The following is a 5709-nucleotide window of genomic DNA, read 5'->3' as shown; positions in this document are numbered from 1 at the left end:
TTAATCAGTTGAAGGGACAGATTTCAGACTTGTCTCCCATCTCTTGGTTGACATCACCTGCAATAAAGCCTTTTTTCCTGGACAACACTTTTCTCAGTAATTGGCTTTCTGTGTGATGAGCAACTGGACCTAGGCCAAACCTCTGGTGTTTGGCAACAACATCATGAATGAATCTCAAAATAATTACACTGCATGAATGAAGCCAGATGAAAAAGAGTATATATTATATGGTTCCATTTTTATAAAATTCTAGGCCATACAAACAGAAAGCAGTCAGTGGTTTCACGGGGATGGGAAGGTAGGAGGAAGGGATGGGATGGAGGGATGACAAAGGGACACGAGGAGACTTTTGGAGGTGATGCATATGTTCACTATCTTGATTCTTGTGATGGTTTCGTGGGTGCATGCATATGCCAAAACTCATCATATTGTCTACACTTTAAATATGTGTAGTCTACTGAATAACAATTATAACTCAACAAAGTCATAGAAAAAATTAAGCTGACAAGATTAAATTAAAAGTACTATGCAGGCCAGGCACAGTGGCTCACGCCTATAATCCCAGCACTTTGGAAGGCCAAGGTGGGTGGATCACTTGAGGTCAGGAGTTCAAGACCAGCCTGGCCAGCATGGTGAAGCCTCCTCTCTACTAAAAATGCAAAAATTAGCAGGGCGTGGTGGTAGGCGCCTGTAGTCCCAACTACTGGGGAGGCCAAGGCATGAGATTCGCTTGAACCTGTGGAGACAGGGAAAAGGGTCAATCAAGTCTTCCCACTAAGAGCAAGGACACCCACATCTGTGGCCAGTGCTGTGCCAAGTTCTTTGAATTATCACATCTTCTGCTCCACAAGAAGAACTGTACTAAAAATCAATTAGTTTTATTTGTAAATGAAAATCCAGCCTCCCCACCCAAAACCTTCTCCCCCAGGCTCCCTCCCAATAATCCTGATGAACAAATGAATGAAACAGTTAACAAAACAGATCAAGTGGACTGCAGCGACCTTTCAGAACACAACAGACTTGACAGGGAAGAGTCCATGGAGGTGGAGGCCCCAGTAGCTAACAAAAGTGGCAGCAGCACTTCCAGCCGCAGCCACAGCAGTATTGCCCCAAGTGGCAGCAGCAGCAGCAGCTCCCCCACAGGTACCTCAGCGATCACAACCTCTCTACCTCAACTCGGGGACCTGACAACACTGGGCAACTTCTCCGTGATCAACAGCAACGTCATCATCGAGAACCTCCAGAGCACCAAGGTGGTGGTGTCCCAGTTCTCCCAGGAAGTGAGGTGTCGCGGGGCTTCCCGGGGCAAGTTGGCCATCCCAGCCCTCATGGAACAGCTCCTAGGTATGCAGCAGCAGCAGGTCCACTAGCTGCAACTGATCAAATAGATTTGTCACCAAACATTGCTGTTGGCTTCTCAGAATGCAGACTTGCCAACATCTTCTCATCCTTCTCAAGGTACTTTACAAACATCTGCCAACCCCTTGTCCATGCTAAATTCCCATTTATCTCAGCAGCTGGCAGCAGCAGCTTGATTGTCACAGAGCCTCGCCAGCCAATCTGCTAGCATTAGTGGTGTGAAACAGCTACCCCAATCCAGCTACTTCGGAGTAGTTCTGGCAACACCATCATTCCATCCAACAGTGGCTTTTCTCCCAATATGAACATATTGGTGGTGTCAGTTACCACCCTGTCCTCAGAAAAGGTGGCTTCAAGAGCTGCGGCCTCCCATGTCAGCAACCCAGCTGTCTCATCATCATCCTCACCAGCTTTTGCAATAAGCAGTTTATTAAGTCCTGCATCTGATCCACTTCTACATCAGTTGGCCCCCACTAACTCAGTTTTCCCCAGCCCTTTGCCCAACATTGGAACAACTGCAGAGGATTTAGACTCCTTGTCTGCCTTGGCCCAGCAAAGAAAAAGCAAGCCACCAAATGTCACTGCCTTTGAAGTGAAAAATACTTCCAATGAGGCATTCTTCAAACGCAAGTGCAGGTTTTGCACAAAGGTCTTTGAGAGCGACAGTGCCTTGCAGATCCACTTGCATTCCCATACTGGAAAGAGGGCGTTCAAGTACAACATTTGTGGGAACGGGTTCTCCACCAAGAAGAATCTGAAAGTCCACTTTCAGTGCCACAAAGAGAAATACACCCATACCCAGATGAACCCTTATCCTGTGCCTGAGCATTTGGACAATATCCCCATGAGTACCGGCATCCCATATGGCATGTCCATCACTCCAGAGAAGCCAGTCACCAGCTGGTTAGACACCAAACCAGTCCTGGCTACTCTGACCACTTCAGTCGGCCTGCCATTGCCCCCAACCCTCCCAAGCCTCATACTCTTCATCAAGACGGAAGAGCCAGCCCCCTTCCCCATTAGCCATTCTGCCACCAGTCCCACAGGTTTAGTCAAAAGTGACTCCAGGGCTGCCGAGCTGGCCACAAGAAACCTAGGTGGGCTCCCAGAGGAAGCTGAAGGGTCCACTCTGCCACCCTCCAGTGGCAAAAGCAAAGAGAGTGGTGTGGTCACCAACTCGGTCCTGACAGCGAGCAGTAGTGCCCTGAGCTCCCCAGCAGCAGACTGGGGCCCCCTGGGGAAGCACTACCACCTTCACCAACCCTTTGTTGCCTCTCATGTCCAAGCAGTTCAAGGCCAAGTTTCCTTTTGGGGGGCTCTTGGACTCAGCCCAGGCATCAGAGACATCCAAGCTTCAGCAACTGGTAGAAAACATTGACAAAAGGCCACTGGCCCCAGTGAGTGCATCATCTGCTACCCAGTTCTCAGCTGTCAGAGTGCCTTGTAAATGCACTATTGGACACACATTAGGGAGAGGCTTTTTAAGTGTAAGATCTGTGGCCAGGTTTTCATTACAGAAAGGAATCTTAAAAACCACTACAGTGTCCATCATGCTGTGCCCCTGCTCAGAGCCCAGCATTCCTGCCCCATCTGCTGGAAGTTGACAGACGACGCTGTCATCCCGCAGCAGCACACTCGAATGCATATGGGAGGCCAGGTCTCCAACACTCCAGTCCCCAGCAGTTACTCTGAGTCCATGGAGTCTGACACAGGCTCCTTCTATGAGAAAAATTTTGATGACCTAGACAACTTCTCCAATGAAAAAATGGAAGACTGTCCTGAGGGCAGATTCCCTGATATGCCCAAGTCTGCAGACGACTCCCAAGACAGCTTATCTTCTTCGCCTTTGCCCCTAGAGATGTCGAGCATCACTGCTTTGGAAAATCAGATGAAGATGATGAATGTCGGCCTAGTGGAGCAGCTGCGGGCCAGCCTGAAGTCAGTGGAGAATGGGTCCTTCGAGGATGATGTCCTGATCAATGATTCATCCTCAGTGGGTGATGACATGGAGAGCTAAAGTGCTGGCAGCCCAGCCATCTCAGAGTCTACGTCTTCCATGCAGGCTCTGTCCCCATCCAACAGCACCCAGGAGTTCCATAAGTCACCCAGAGAAGAGGAGAAACCACAGAGAGTGGTCCCAAGCGAGTTTGCCAACAGTTTGTCTTTCATTCCAGTGAATGGCGGGGCTTTGGATCTGACATCCAGTCACATACAGAAAATCATCAGAGAAGATTCTTTGGGGACCCTCTTCCCTTTCAGAGTCCAGCGTAAATTTAAAAACACCGCTTGCAACATTTGTGGCAAAACATTTGCTTGTCAGAGTGCCTTGGACATTCACTATAGAAATCATATCAAAGAGAGATCATTTATTTGCAGTTTGCAATTGTGACTTTTCCACAAAGGGTAATTTGAAGCAGCACATGTTGACACATCAGATGCAAGATCTACCATCACAGCTCTTTCAGCCCAGTTCCAATCTTGGCCCCAATCAGAACTCTGTGGTGATTCCCGCCAACTCGTTGTCATCTCTCAGCAAAACGGAGATCAACGGCTTTGTGCATATTTCTCCTCAGGACAGTAAGGACACCCCCACCAGTCACATCCCTTCTGGGCCTCTGTCTTTCTCTGCCACATCTCCAGTTCTGCTCTTGGCTCTGCCCAGAACTCCCAAGCAGCACTACTACAACACATGTGGCAAAACCTCCCCCTCGTTGAGTGCCTGGCAGAACTCACATTGGAGAGAAACTGTTTGCTTGCACTATTTGTGGAGGAGCTTTCATGACAAAAGGTACACACGGGCACTCACATGTGGAATAGCACCCCTGTGTGACAGGGTAGGCAGCTCTCTGGGGATGGGCCCATGACATTTCTAGGAGGCAATCCCATCAAGTTCCCAGAAATGTTCCATAAGGATTTGGTGGCAAGATCAGGAAGTGGGGATCCTTCCAGCTTCTGGAATCAGAATGCAGCACGGCATTCCAACGGGTTGGTGATGAAGGGCAACGGGACCTCCGTCATTCAGAATGGTGGCATCCATCCAATTCCTGGAAGCCTCGACACTGGGAACAGCTCACCTGTTAGTGGGCTGACAGGAAATCTGGAGAAGCTCCAGAAATCAGAGCCCACTGCTTCTCTGGCTGGCCTGGGGAAAATGGCAAGCAATTAGAAGAGAACCAATTCCGCTTCACCCGCTTCATGGAGGACAGCAAAGAGATCGTCACAAGTTAAAGCAGCTTGGGCTGGAAACATAGCATTCATTCCTGTTCAGAATACGACCTGTGGTGGCCTCCTACCCCTTGCCCCCATACCCCTTCCTTCTGGTTTCCCAGATCTATGAATTACAACATCATGAAGATATTCTTTTGTACCCTGTTCAACTTAGGAGTTCTAAGGAAGCTTATTTATTAGCGATATAACCTCGCTTTGCAAACGGAATGAAAGTATTAACTTTGGTCTTATGTATTTTGGACTAAATACTAATTAGCTAGAGTGCTGTAAACTTGCTGTGATATGTATGGCAATTGCAAGTTGCCCTGCTAGGCAGTTGTAATCTGGCATTAACTTATTTTTTATATCCAGTTTAATATGAATCTGGTGTTGATGCAATGCCTCAGTGATGCATTGGATCTCTAATAAAGTCTGTACATAAATGTACACTTTGATTCTGCTGGAAATTTTTATCATCAAACACATTGTCTAATCTTTCAAAACAGATTTAAGGAAAGGACTGAAAGTACAGACTGAACAGTGTGGTTGTTTGACAGGTTTGTTTTTTTATTTTTATTCAAAAAGTCAAACTTTTTTTGTTTTGTAGATTTAACCATTTCCTTTTTGAATTGCTATTTGTATTGTGCTTTTTACATGAGTCATCTTCAATATTAATGCATTTCTGTACAGTAATAAGCATGCAGAATTCTTCAGAGAAAACAAACAAGTGTTGTTTTGGTAGTTGAACTAAGACGTAACATTTTGCTGTGTAGGTATATACATGATAGAAAATGTGTGCTGGAATTTCACAAGGCTGCTAAGTATAGCATCTTGAACAATATTCAGTAGATAAAATGTAAATGCTCTTGTATATAAATAAGAAATATCACTTTCATTCAAATGTCCATATGTTCCTTGCAAGAGCAAATGCTTCTTCTTGATCAAGAGAGCAGGAATAGTGTTTATTTTGTATTAGATATGGAAGAAAAAAATGGACTGTTACATGCACTTTCATGGAAATTTGAAAGGAAAGGGGAGGGGCTCAATTTCATTTAATACTTATTAACAACAGAGATACTGTACTTTTACTCAAGTAATAAAATACATTTTTTTGCAACAGAAAAAAAAAAGCCCTGTGCAGTT

At 46.1% G+C, this 5709-nt stretch overlaps 1 pseudogene; it reads left to right on the top strand.

The window, feature by feature from the left end:
* The first annotated feature begins 755 nt into the window (after nucleotides 1–755).
* On the top strand, nucleotides 756–4587 carry LOC473606 (sal-like protein 1; annotated as a pseudogene).
* Nucleotides 4588–5709: the final 1122 nt, after the last annotated feature.

The sequence above is a fragment of the Pan troglodytes genome, chromosome X (genome assembly GCF_028858775.2).
Source record: "Pan troglodytes isolate AG18354 chromosome X, NHGRI_mPanTro3-v2.0_pri, whole genome shotgun sequence".
Classification (NCBI taxonomy): domain Eukaryota; kingdom Metazoa; phylum Chordata; class Mammalia; order Primates; family Hominidae; genus Pan; species Pan troglodytes.
This window is presented reverse-complemented; position numbering and strand designations above follow the sequence as displayed.